Source organism: Canis aureus, chromosome 2, assembly GCF_053574225.1.
Source record: "Canis aureus isolate CA01 chromosome 2, VMU_Caureus_v.1.0, whole genome shotgun sequence".
NCBI classification, from domain to species: Eukaryota; Metazoa; Chordata; class Mammalia; order Carnivora; family Canidae; genus Canis; species Canis aureus.
The window spans coordinates 30,421,428-30,435,874 of NC_135612.1; the positions used below are offsets into that span (position 1 = coordinate 30,421,428).

Below are 14,447 nucleotides of genomic sequence, written 5' to 3' on the forward strand. Positions count from 1 at the left end.
TTGTCCAAACCAATGTTTCCCAAACTATGCAAGATTATGCTCTCAGAAAGCCAGTTAAATGGTACATGTTGGTAAGGAATAGTTTTTGTTTTTGTTTTTTTTTTAAGATTTATTTACTTATTTATTCAGAGAGAGAGAGAGAGGCAGAGACACAGGCAGAGGGAGAAGCAGGCTCCGTGCAAGGAGCCCGACGTGGGACTCAATCCTGGGTCTCCAGGATCACACCCCGGGCTGTAGGCGGCACTAAACCGCTGCACCACCGGGGCTGCCAGGTAAGGAATAGTTCTAAGGAACATATTCAGATAGTACCTCCCTTTCTTATGTTTCATCAGTCACAGTCATTAAAACAAGAAATAACAAAGATTCGTAATTTCTACCATCATTCTCATTCAGCTAGCTCAGTCATAATCCTTATTTTCAATTTGAATTTCAAATCCTCTCTACAGGTTATCAATCATCACTAGTAAGCTTAAGAAGGGCTTTGAGCTATACAAGCTTTGCTTCAGTCTTTTCCTCTCTGCTTATAGCAAGGGAGTCACCAGTCTTCACTGGAATGGGCAGAGAAGTTTCTCAGGGACTGACTCAAGTCACTCTATTACAGGGACTCAGGGGCAACTACAGGGCAGTTCTATGGCCCTGCATTTGGTTTAATGCTCTATCATAGCCACTTCGAAATTCTTAACTTTTGAACAAGGGGGTCTCATTTCTTCATTCTGCAGTAGCCTCTGCAAGTTTTGTAACTAGTCCTGCAGAAATGTGATTTTTAAAAATGGCATTGACTTCAATGGATGAAAGCCCTAGATGTGAGACAGGGATCCATCAAAATCTGAGAGAACATAGGCAGCAACCTCTATGACCCCGGCCGCAGCAACTTCCTATTAGATATATCTTCAAATGAAGGGACAAAAACAAAAATGAACTACTGAGACTTCACCAAGATAAAAAGCTTCTGCACAGCAAAGGAAACAGTCAACAAAACCAAAAGACAACCTATAGAATGGAAGAAGATATTTGCAAATGACACATCAGATAAAGGGCTAGTATCAAAGATCTATAAAGAACTGATTAAACTCAACACTCAAAAAACAAGTAATACAGTCAAGAAATGGGCAGAAGACACGAACAGTCATTTCACCAAAGAAGACCTACACATGGCCAACAAGCACATAAGAAAATGCTCCTTATCACTCAGCATCAGGGAAATACAAATCAAAACCACAATGAGATACCACCTCACACAGGTCAGAATGGCTAAAATTAACACATCAGAAAACGACAAATGTTGGTGAGGATGTGGAAAAGGGAGAACCCTCTTACACTGTTGGTGGGAGTGCAAACTGTACAGCCACTCTGGAAAACACTGTGGAGGTTCCTCAAGAAGTTAAAAAGAGAGCATCTGGTCACCAAGCTCCGTGCCAATGTGAATGCCCGCACCTTTGCGGGAAACACACCCCTACACCTGGCAGCTGGACTGGGATCCCCTACTCTCACCCACCTCCTTCTAAAGGCTGGTGCTGATACCCATGCAGAGAATGAGGAGCCCCTGCGCCCACTGCCTTCGCCCCCTACCTCTGGTAGTGACTCAGATTCTGAGGGACCTGAGAGGGATGCCCGAGGCAACTCCCGGGGCCATACACCTCTTGACCTCACTCGCAGCACCAAGGTGAAGACCTTGCTGCTAAATGCTGCTCAGGGGATCCCTGGGTGGCGCAGCGGTTTGGCGCCTGCCTTTGGCCCAGGGCGCGATCCTGGAGACCCGGGATCGAGTCCCACATCGGGCTTCCGATGCATGGAGCCTGCTTCTCTCTCTGTCTGTGTCTCTGCCCCTCTCTCTCTCTCTCTGTGACTATCATGAATAATAAAATAAAAAAAATAAATAAATAAATGCTGCTCAGGACACCATGGCACTTCCCCTGACCCCACCCAGCCCTCCAGGGCCAGAGCTGCCACTTGAGGATGCAGTCCTACAGAATCTAGAGCATCTGCTAGATGGGCCAGGAGCCCAGGGCAGCTGGGCAGAGCTAGCAGAACGGCTGGGGCTGCGCAGTCTGGTGGACACATACCGGAAGACTGCCTCACCCAGCGGCAGCCTCCTGCGCAGTTACAAGCTGGTTGGTGGACTTGGCAGGCCTGCTGGGCGCCCTGTCTGACATGGGCCTGGAGGAAGGAGTGAGGCTGCTGAGGGGCCCTGAGGCCCGAGACAAGCTGCCCAGCACAGAGGTGAAGGAGGACAGTGCATACGGGAGCCAGTCGGTGGAACAGGAGGCAGAGAAGCTGGGCTCACCCCCTGAGCCACCAGGAGGGCTCTGCCATGGGCACCCCCAGCCTCAGGTGCACTGAACTGCTGCCCACCAACCAGCCCCCTCCCTGGGCCCCTCTGTACAGCACCCCTGCCTATTCCAGTTCACTATGACCTAGCAATTGCACTGCTGGGTATTTACCCAAAGGATACTAGAATAGTGATCTGAAGGGGCAACTGCATCCCAGTATTTATAGCAGCAATGCCCGTAATAGCTAAACTATGGGAAAAAAGAGCCCAGATGTCCATCAACAGATGAACAGATCAAGAGGATGTGGTTTTTTATATATAATGGAATATTACTCAGCCATCAAAAAATGAAATCTTGGGAATCCCTGGGTGGCTCAGCGGTTTAGTGCTGCCTTCAGCCCAGAGCATGATCCTGGAGTTCTGGATCGAGTCCCACATCGGGCTCCCTGCATGGAGTGTGCCTCTCCCTCTGCCTGTGTCTCTGCCTCTCTCTCTCTCTCTCATGAATAAATAAATAAAATCTTTTAAAAAATGAAATCTTATCATTTGCAAGGATATGGATGGAACTAGGGGTATTATGCTAAATGAAATAAGTCAATCAGAGAAAGACAATTCTGTGATTTCACTCATATGTGGAATTTAAGAAACAAAACAAAGGATCATTGGGAAATGGAGGAAAAAATAAAACAAGACAAAAATCAGAGAGGGAGATAAACCATAAGAGACCCTTAACTCTAGGAAACAAATTGAGGGTTGCTGGAGGGAAGGTTGAGGGGAAGGGGTAATTGGGTGATGGGCATTAAGGAGGGCACTTGATGGAAAGATCACCGGGTGTTAGATACAACTGATGAATCACTGAACTCTACCTCAGAAACTAATAATACACCATATGTTAATTAATTGAATTTAAATTTAAAAAAAAAATGGCATTGAGGTTAAAAAAAAAAGTTTTACCCTATACCATACTTGTAACTTACAGGGTTTTTATTCTACTTTTAAAAATACAGACCTCATTATTTCTTTTAAAAGATTTATTTATTTGAGAGAGAGAGAGAGAGTGAGAGAGAGAACAAGAATGCATAAGCAGGGAGAACAGCAGAGGGAAAGACAGCAGACTCCCTACTGAGCAGGGAGCCCAATGTGGGGCTCAATCCTAGAACCCTGGGATCATGACCTGAGCCAAAGGCAGATTCTCAACCAACTGAGCCACCCAGGTGCCTTACACCTAAATATTTTTATATTTTCAAATATTTTTATATTTTCAAACAAAGTTAAGGTAAAATATTAAGTATACTTCACCTGGATCACTGCAAAGAGTTTTCAACTGTTTCTTCAGGATCTACTCCTGCCCAACACCAATTTGCCTTCATATTGGCAAAGTTCTTGTGTAGTACAAACCTGATCTCACTTTTAAAATGCTTCAATGACTTGTCCACTGCCTGCAGCATCAGGTCCACTAAAGACTTCAGGTAGCTATAAGGCCCTGAGCTTGGCCTGCCTGATGCTTGGCCTCACTGGCCTTCTTTCAGTTTCTAGAAAGTGCCTGCTCTGTCCCCACCTCATAGCTCTTGCACTTGCTGTCCTCTGCCCAAGGGACAAATATTCTGACCTATGTGCAAGGATTCAGATAAAATAAGGTGAAAATCCTAGACTCAAATTAGCAATCATTACTGGCTTTTATATCATCAAAGAAACACAAGAAGGGTCTGACAAAGGCTTAGAATTCTTAGTAAATATGTTTCTCACTTATGTTATGCTTTGGGCTACTTTTCCAATGGTGAGGACAGTGGGACTCCATCCACCTATGAAACCTGGGGCAATAATGGGAAGATGCAGGAAAAGCCAGTTTTCAATCTTTAAGCTCAGGTTAACCAACCACCTTTATCATATTCCTGACCTCTTAGATACAATGTTCATAACCAAAGTGGATGGGTTTTGGAAAAATAAACTGGAAGGTACTAATGGGACCTCACCAAAGAAGATATACAGATGGCCAATAAGCATAAGAAAAGATGTTCCATATCATACGTCATCAGGGAAAAGCAAATGAAAACAATGAGATACCATTATGCATCCATTAGAATGGCCAAAATCTAGAACACTGTCAATACCAAATCCTAGCATGGATGTGGAGCAACAGGAACTCTCATTCTTTGCTGGTAGGAATGCAAAATAGTACAGCCCCTTTGGGAGATAGTCAGTTCCTTAAGAAACTAAACTTACTCTTATACCACCAGCAACTGTGCTCCTTTGCTATGTACCCAAGGGTGTTGAAAACTTATATCCACATAACCCCCCCACACACACACACATTTATAGTAGCTTTATCCACAATTGCCAAAACTTGGAAGCATATCAAGATGTCCTTCCGTAGGTGGGATAAACAGATTGTGGTACGTTAAGATTATGGAACATTATTCAGAGCTAAAAAGACATGAGCTTTCAAGCCATAAAAAGATATAGAGGAACCTTAAATATTTATTATGAAGTGAGAGAAGCCAATCTGAAAAGGCTACATGCTATATTCCAATTATATGACAGTCTGGAAAAGGCAAGACTATGGCCACAGTAAAAAGATTGGTGGCTGTAAGGTGAGGGAGTGGCGTGAATAGGTGGAGCACAGAGAATTTCTAAGACAGTGGAACTACTCTGTGTGGTACTCTGATATGACTACTCTGTATTCATAATGATAAAAACATCATTATATATTTGTTCAAACCCACAGAATGTACAACACCCAGAGTGAACCATAATGTCAGCTATGGACTTTGGGTGATTATGATATGTCAAAGCAGATTCACAAATTTTTTTTTTCCATTCAAGAGAATATTAAATTGTTTATTGATTACACATGATGATGGATGATACACAAGCTTTAATCCCATCTATAATTTTATCTGATACCATAATTCAATTTAGATATATTGCATAGGATGTGCCAACAACCATAATAACCAGATAAACTCCAGGACTTCACTTGGGTGACCCTTTTAACGGTGAACTCCAGGTCACAACACATTAACTGTCAGTTCAACCACACAAAGGTTTGTGGAGACAATGGCTTCTGTGCCCAGGCAGGTTGCAAATAAATTTCGAATGGAACCTGGCATCACCCGGAAGGAATCCTAACTTCACACTGTTGGGGTAGTTTACCAAGATGGCTTCAGAGTAGACTAACTTTACACAGCACATTTTTAAAAAGACGCATTTATTCAGCGTCATGATCATTTAGCAAACAGCATGGGTGCAAAAAAAAAAAAAAAACTACATTAAAACCTTTTGCTGGAATGCTTTACACTCTCCACAGAACAGAAACTAAAATAACCTGTTTTATACAATTAGTCACAAATACAGTCCTTGAGTTTTTTGCCCATACACACAAGTATTGTCTAAGACGTGTCTTCTTTGTAGCAGCCAGGCCCTGCCACCACCTGCTCAGCTGAGTTCACAAATCTGTTGTAACCTGTAGCTTCCCTGTCCCTTCTGTGGCTCTCCTCTCCTGCTAAGCTTTGTTTCCTGGCAGTAATTAAAACCTTCCGCCACAGCCATGGCTGCTGCTGCTGGAACCGCCACAGCCACCTTGGTTTCATGGTTTGGCAAAGTATTGGCCTCCACCACCATAGGGGCCAGAGCTTCTGCCTCCAAAATCTCCTCCCTTCGTGGGTCCAAAATTTGAGGATTGATTGTTGTAATTGCCAAAATCGTTACAGCTTCCGCCACCTCCAAAGTTGCTTCCACCATTACCAAATCCGTTCTAGCCATCCCCACCGCCACCCTGTCCACCACCACCTCGACTGCCACAGAAGCCACCTCGACCACTGAAGTTCCCTCCACGACCAAAGTTGTCATTCCCACCAAAACCACCTCCACGACCACCACCAAAGTTTCCAGAACCACTTCGGCCTCTCTGGCTGGCTGAAGCACTAGCCATCTCTTGCTTCGATAGGGCTTTCCTTACCACACAGCTGTGGCCATTCACAGTGTGGTATTTTTGTTTTGTTTTTTTATGAAAAGACATTTTATTATTATTTTGCTATATAACATATTAGTGAATATACTCAATTGCGTTTCTCAAATGGCAAATGAGACACAAGATAACATCTTTTTGATTCCTGAAAACCTCAGTATCATCTGTCTTTTGGAGGATCCAGTTTCCTACGACGTCTATGATACTGTCCACGAGGATACCAACTGTGCTTTACCAACGGTAAAGAACATTTTGCTAAGTTGTTCTATCATGAGTCCTTGCTCAAAGTGTTCATTTTTTTCTTCTAGTCTGGTTTTCAGCACTTGGTCATGTGTTTCTTCATTATTATGCACAGGATCTGGCCGAGGGATAGGTTTTGTATGCTCATATGGAATGTCCACAGAAGGGTGGTAGCATACTATCGTCCTGCCGTCAGATGTCAAAGCAAGCTCTACTTTGCAATTATAGTCATCTGGTAGAGGAGAATACGTAGATTTATGACAAAAACAATATAAAGCTCCATTTTGAATTGAAAATAAATGTTTCCAGACAGTTCTGTTTGATATTGCCCATTTTACTGCTGCCAACACCATGGTGAATCAAGATGCTATTGGGTGGTGTGAAAGATGATTTGAAGAGACAGATTTTAAATTCTGCTTCCATGCGTAACTATTTTCATCCCTGTGTCAGTGGCACCACGAGCCCGCCATTTTACCTCAATCCCACAGTGTGGTATTTTTGAATGACAATATTGTCTACAGAGTCATGGTCATCAAATGTCACAAAAGCAAAACCTCTCTTCTTGCCACTGCCTCGGTCAGTCATGATCTCAATCACTTCAATTTTCCCATACTGTTCAAAATAATCTCTTAGATGATGTTCTTCAGTGTCTTCTCTAATGCCGCCAACCAAAATCTTTTGCACAGCTAAGTGAGCACCAGGTCTGTGAGAATCTTCTCGAGACAGCCCTCTTAGGTTCCACCACTCTTCCATCCACCTTGTGTGGCCCTGCACTCATGGCTGCGTCCGCCTCCTCCACGGTGGCCTACGTGGCGAACCCAGAGCCTCTGGGGCGCTTGGTGTCTGGATCTCTCACTACCACATTGCTCAGAATGGCTCCTCGGGCTTCCATCGGTTGTTTCAAAGCTCAAACCTCCGATGAAGGGCTTCCGCAGCTGCTCAGGTCCTTTGGGAGACTCGGACTTAGCCATGACGGCGGTGGGAGGGGAGACTTGAACGATGCTTACTTGGCAGCGTCCAGGGGCACAAAGCAGATTCACAAATTTTAACAGATGTAGTACACTGGTGGGAGTTGTCGAGAAGCAGGAAGCATATGAGAAATCTCTGTGCCCTCTGCTCAATTTGCTGTAAACCTTAAATTGCTCTAAAAAAAAAAGTCTTAATATAAAAAAAGTATTACTGGGAATGAATTAAGGGCTCAGTTTTTTTTTTAAAAGAGTATCTCATATACATTATTTGAAGAAATTTAATTATTAGAGGTGAAAATATTCATATGGAAAATGTTTAAAAATGGCTTTTTTTGCTCAGAAAGAAATGGACAAGTTGCCTGCAACTTTAGTCTGCCTTTATTTTAATGCTCTGATAGTATGCCAGCCCAGTGGTATACTGTGCATGTTGAAAGTCCACTGCTACAAGAGCTTTCCCAGAAGAGTAGTATCTTCTGGACTGAGAGGTCTCCTGATCTTGGCCTTTAGGATGTTTAGCAAAGATGTACCATTCTCCCCCACCCCATTCTCTTTAACTAGTTCTTTGAATACTCTTATCCTAGCAGCCAGAGAACATGCTGCTGGCTTTTCACAGCAGTGTTGAGAGAACTGGCTCTCTGTGTGGTGAAAACAATTAGAGTTCTGTTCATAAAAATATTCCAGGTGAATTAAGGGTCTAAACATTAAAAATTTTAACTATATCTTGTAAAGCAAAAAAAAATAAATAAATAAAAAAAAATAAAAATTTTAACTATGAAAACATTAGAAAATATAGGGGAGTAGGTCTAACCCTGGAGAAGGAAAGTCCTCTTAAGCCAGACACAACCAAAAAAACTATCCAACGGAGAATTATTTATGGGGTCTTTGATGTAGTCCAATTTCCCAAAGTTAAAAGACAGGGCCAGCCTTAGAGAAACTATTTGCCACATAACAAAGGATTAGTATTCAGACAATACAAAGAACTATAAATCAATAAAGAAGGCATTTTTAAAAAATTTAGCTAAGGATATTAAGAGGCAATTCACAGAAAGGGAAACTAAAAATGCCTGACGAATAAACAAAGAGCTGCCTAGTAAAGAAAAACAGTGAGAGATAAGTTTTTCTTGAGTAGATTGGCAAAAAATTTAAAGATCAATTTTATAGAGTGTTGGCAAGCGTGTGGCATGTACCTGAGACCCTACTGGTGAATAATTTGACAGTGTTCTATCATACAACCCCTCCAAACCAACAGTACTGTTTGTCCCCAGTAAAGAGAAAAATTGGACCTTACACATGTAGGGAGGATGCTACACTGTAAGTTTTTACTGTAACACAAGAAACTAGCAATACCAGATATTGGCACTGGAAAGTGTGCCAAAGGGAGATAATGAAGAATCAGACTTGAGTCTCTCTCCCATAACGAGCTTCCAGAGAAAGACCAGAAGGAGAATTTCTTTGGAAAAATTTTCTGTGAGACAGCCACATAGCTCCTTCTCTCAACTAGATAAAGGGCGGGAGTATCACCTTCTTGCCTCATGAGAGGGTTTTCAGTGAGACTAACTGCGGAGTTGTGGGCCGAAGTTCTCCACAGTTAAGGAAGCAGAGAGCTGGTATCTGACTTCAACCCTGGGAATCCAGAGCATGAGAGGCAGTGTGGCTGGCTGTCTTGATGACTAGGGAGTGAAGGAACACTGAAGCTACACTGGGACTGGGGCTCATCCTCTGTTAGAGCAAAGAGTGCTAGATGTTTCTGTGGGCTAGGAGTAGTCCAAGCAAGAATGGGCTAGTCCAGGGCTTATCTTAGGTCTAGACCTCTAAGGCTGTCTCTGAAGAGGCAACATGACCTCATGAGGCAGAACTGGAGATGGGCCACTAGGTTCCCAGGGGCTGCAAGGGAGCAAGGGATGAGGGCTTGGAAGAACATCCATGAGAGAGTCAGCATTAATACTCTATCAGGCCTTGAGAACAGAGGCCAACTTATCACAATATCAGTCATAGGAAGATTTTCCTAGTCCCTCTGCCAGTCTCAAGAAGGCATAACAAAGGGGCACCTGGGTGGCTCAGTCAGTTAAGCATCTGACTCTTGGTTTGGTTCAGGTCATGATCTCAGAGTCCTGGGATTGAACCCCACGTTGGGCTCTGCACTCAGTGTGGAGCCTGCTTCTCCTTTTCCTGCTCGCACCACCCCGCCCCTTTCTCAAAAATAAATAAAATCTTTTTTTTTTTTTTAAAGAAAGCATGGAAGAAAGATTCTGTCTTGTATTTTCCAAGATGTATTGATTTTTAAAAAGGCAATTTTCATTATATTCAATATGACGATTGAGTTTATATTAAGAAACACTTTGTGAACATTTATGTACATAAACATATAGAAAATGTTTTAGAAGAACAAAAATTGAGAACGGTTACTCCTCTGTGGAATAGTATGGGGGGCCTAATGTCAAATGGGAAATTAAATTCATCCTCATTAAGAACACATTCATGTATTCCATGAATAATTAAATGCATTAAAAACCCCAATCGCTTGTAATTTGAATAAAGTCTAATTTTTAGCTTAAAAAATAATTTTTAAGTTTAAGAAAACAACAAATACACTGTTCCAAGGAAGAGAATCTATCTGTCTTAATTTACTAACTGTGGATCAGCAAAGTTCTCACGAGGAGGATATGCACACCTCTGGGCTGTTTGGTAAAGGTCTGTCTGCCATGTTTCAGTTTTTTCTCTACAACATACAATATCTGGTATTGCTAGTTTCTTGTGTTACAGTAAAAACATCTGAATGAACTCTCTATCTGCGAGCTGACTATTGACTGGGGACCTCAAATTCTGATTCTTCTCAAAGTAGACAAGATTCACAACTGAAGTTTTAACACTGTTTTCTTAATTTTAAGAAGTCTCTTTGTGGTTTCCTCTGTCAGCCAGAGTAGGAAGAAACAGGATTCTACCAAAAGAAAACAAGATGTACATCCAGAAATAAATTGCCACATGGTTAATGAATGAATTAAGAACCACTGAGTGGTTTTTAAAAGAACCCAAAGTTTTTAAGGTAAAGAGCCCTCCCTCTTACATGGGTATGTGTGTGTATATGCACACACATTTGTGTATATACACCATTTGTTTTTAAATGGAAGAAACCTGATAATACTAAACCATAGCCTGTGAATCCAGAGGCAAAAATAGTGCTTTAGTTGTAGACCAATATCTTAGGAAAGCTCTTAATCAGTATGAAGAAACCAGCTAAGCAAATCACAGGTTCTAAAAATGAATAATGTAACAACCAACAGTTACCAAGAAAAAGGTAAAGCTTGGTTTTGCATTACTACAAGCATACAGCAGGTTTAGGTTTCTTCCCTAAACCCATCCTTGTTTCTACATTATATCCAGGAATTGGTATATTATAGTCTGTAGGGCAAGGGTATTTTTTATATCTCAAATGGTTGAAAAATGTTGAAAACAGAGTATTTCATGACAATAAGGTGATATGAGTATCACATGTAAGTATCCATAAATAAAGTTTTATTGGGGCTTTGCCACATGTATTGGTTTCTGTATTATCTACTGCTGCTTGCACGCTACAAAGCAAGTTGAGTAGTTCCAACAGACATTGTGGCTCTTAATAATATCTGATCCTCTAGAGAAAATGAGCCAACCCCTATTCTAGACCAATAATGGCTATTTGTAAACATCACTATTGATAGTTGGCAAAAAGCTACCCATTCAGCTTTGTGTATACATTTGGTGATCATCAGTTGCTCAGAGATGGCAAACCCCCTTTATCAGCCCAACTATTAGTGTTTATTCAACCTTTCTGAGCTCAAGTCACTTCAAAACGCTCCCTTGATGCTGTCCATGGGGAAAAGAAGGCCCTCAAAAACATGTAGCTCTAAGCTCCTAAAAATACTCAGTGTTAAAGAGCTATTACTATGCTTATTAGCATATTCTGGGAATTAATCCCCCACAGCTTCTGCCAGTTTAGAGTATAAAAAACTCATTATGACTCACATTAAACTATACTTTTAATATAACTATTTTATGCTTATATATATATATTATTCTGTATACTCTGAAATTCCACGTAAAAAAATTACTCCGTATAAGTGGTTTGAAGACAGCTTATTCATAACACCTCTTATTTATACGTAAATTACCAGCCCAGTCTCAGGAAAAACAAACTTAGCAGATACCAGTCACACTTCTCTTCCAACCTTCTTCCCCTACCCTCAGTGTCACACAGCATTCCCATCTGCCTCTTCCAACTACAAGCCCCCTCCTTCTGTACTCACAATCATTACACATGCTCTCAGCCCACTGACAACATTCTCTGATGCACAAACCTCATCCTGTTACATCCCTGGTTCTACCTTGGGCAGTTGTGATCCAAACCTTTTGCTCCTAAGTCACCTTCCCTTTCTTCCCCCAGCAAATCAAGTCTGGCCCTTAGGATGCCACTGACCCGGTTTCACTCCCAACTGTGTAAATCAGCCCTTCAATTCCTAAGGGAGATGCAGAACTCAAGAGCAAGAACTTAGCACCAGTTCCCAGAAGTCCAGAGAGCAGAGCACACACTAGGGTTTCAGAGCAGCTTCAAAACAGTAAGACCATGCAGGGCCCTAGAGCAACCTTCTGGCAACCCTGCCTCCACAAAAAGGATGCGCTGATCAGCTGACACAGATATTCCAGATATCCACAAGTTAGACTTCTCACTATGAGTAAACTGGCAATCACTAACCTGAGCTTGGTTTCATTTATTATTTAAAACAAATTTTTTTAAAGATTCCATCTATTCAATTCATGAGACACACACACACACACACACAGAGGCCGAGACATAGACAGAAGGAGAAGCAGGCTCCATGCGGGGAACCCGATGTGGGACTTGATCCTAGGACCCTGGGATCATGCCCTGAGTAGAAGGCAGATGCTCAACCACTGAGTCACCCAGGTGCCCCTTTTATATCATTTTTAAAAGAGTTTTCTTGATTTATTTGAGAGAGAAAGCACATGATCTGAGGAAAGGGCAGAGGGAGAGGGAGAAGCAGACTCTCTCCATTGAGCATGGAGCCCAATGAGAGGTTCAATTCCAGAACCCTGAGATGATGACTGGAGCCAAAGTCTGATGCTTATCCAACTGAGCCACCCAGGTGCCCCTGAGCCTGGTTTTATTAAATCAGTTTTCCGAGCTGATCCCTGGATCAACTCTGAATAAACTGGGGAAAACTGAGTTTCTGGTTCTATAAAACAGATACACTTACTCATCACACCGAGGCTCCATCTTTCCCTGTGAAATAATAGAACTTGTGACATCTTTGCCAGCTCCCTCTAGACATTTATCAAACACTTACTATGTCCTGGTGACTTGCCAGCAACTGTAACATCTAAAATAAATAGAGTCCACTCTACTGAGGAACTTTAACTTGCTGAGAACACAATGTTGTGAAATGTGAAATGCCAAAAGGCTGGTATAAAACCAAATCTACCAAATAATCCAAACATGTGAGAGGGGGATGCAAGGATGCTGGTGAGGCACTGTGGGCCAAGATACAACTGCTCCAGGATAGAAGAACAAGCCAGAGTGGAGTCTAGGAGAACATATGGAAGTTGACAGAAAATCCCATGAGAGAAAGGATAAAAAGGAACACGTGGTATCTGACCATGACCAACCCACCCTCCTGAGGCCAAAGATCCATGCCAAAGAGAATAAGATGAAATAAAAGGGCATCTCCTGTGGGCCTCATGGCCAGAGGAGTTGAGACATGATAGGGAAGCAAAGGAAGATTCTCAAATAAGAGGCTGACATCATGAAAGCAACACTAGAGAAATATAAAATCACCCTTCCAATTGGATACATTGGGTCAGAAGAAAGAAAATCATGAGGGAAGGAGGTACTTTGGATTTAGATTAACAGAAGAGACAGTAAAAACTGCAGAGAGCCAAGATATGAGTTCTCCTAAATGCAGAAAAGAGGTTTCATTCCTTCCCTTGTCCTGAGATCTTACCATCCATCCATATGAAGTCAGGAAACTGGCTGGTAATAATAAACAATCAGAGTGATGGGCAATGCACCAGAACCTCCTAAAAGTCCTGCTGTTACCTTGAGATTATTATGAGGGACTCATGAGGGCCACAAGGATGGCCTTCACCTTTGGTGATTCAAGAAATGATGACATGTTGAAAATTATCTGCACACAATGTATGTGGTAATTCTCTACAAGTGCAATACCTTGTTTTTCTAATCATATCATGTAACAGTTTACAGTATTTGGTCTTTGTGGCCCACTTCTGCATTCAGAAATGTCCAAGAACAGGAGACGTCTACTGTGGGCCTCGGGTGCTGTCAGAACTGCTAGGCTGACAGGGTCGCCGGCAGGGCTGGGAAGGGCCGGCAGGTCCCCAGCAGCTCTCTTGATTCAAACAGCCCTTGGAAAACAGGAAGTGCCTCCGAGACAAGCAAGCGTACACCTTCTCGGAGTTGTTTAGATACTGTCTCCATCTGTTCCCCTTAACAGCTTCCTTCTGCCGAGGCGCAGCTCTCCCATCTTATCTGGCTTGCGTTACTGCCAGTTTGTTTTCATAAAGATCACTATCTCCGCCAGACCCTGGGAAATAAGTGAGACGACAAATCTGGTTTTGATGAAAAGGAGACATTAAATGGGGTGTTAGTATTACCCATGGGACAAGGAAACTCTGAAACTCCACTGCCTCACAGACTTCACACCCCCACTGAAGGGACGGATCAAACACTATAGTATCCTGTCTTTAAAAGTGATCAGAGAAAAAAAGATGGCCTGGCACTATGCACACATGGACTCACGTGGCCAGCCAGAGAAAGGACACATCCTTGTGCCCCAGAGGTATGTTTGCTTAAGAAAATATTCATACAAATCCAGAGCATCCACCGTTCTGAGTTTCTCCTTAATAAAACTAGACCTGTATCCCCCATCTGAAACCAGAATCTTCTAATAGAGTAACCAGACTTTTGGGGGCTCTATGGGTATAGTATATGTGA

At 42.4% G+C, this 14,447-nt stretch overlaps 1 protein-coding gene and 1 pseudogene across 2 annotated transcripts in view; both read right to left on the reverse strand.

The window, feature by feature from the left end:
* The window catches only part of IQGAP2 (IQ motif containing GTPase activating protein 2), a 288,130-nt gene that overhangs the window by 164,680 nt on the left and 109,003 nt on the right, over window positions 1-14,447 (reverse strand). The gene's annotated exons all lie outside the window — the stretch shown is intronic.
* Window positions 6,274-6,972, reverse strand: LOC144295178 (large ribosomal subunit protein mL42 pseudogene; annotated as a pseudogene).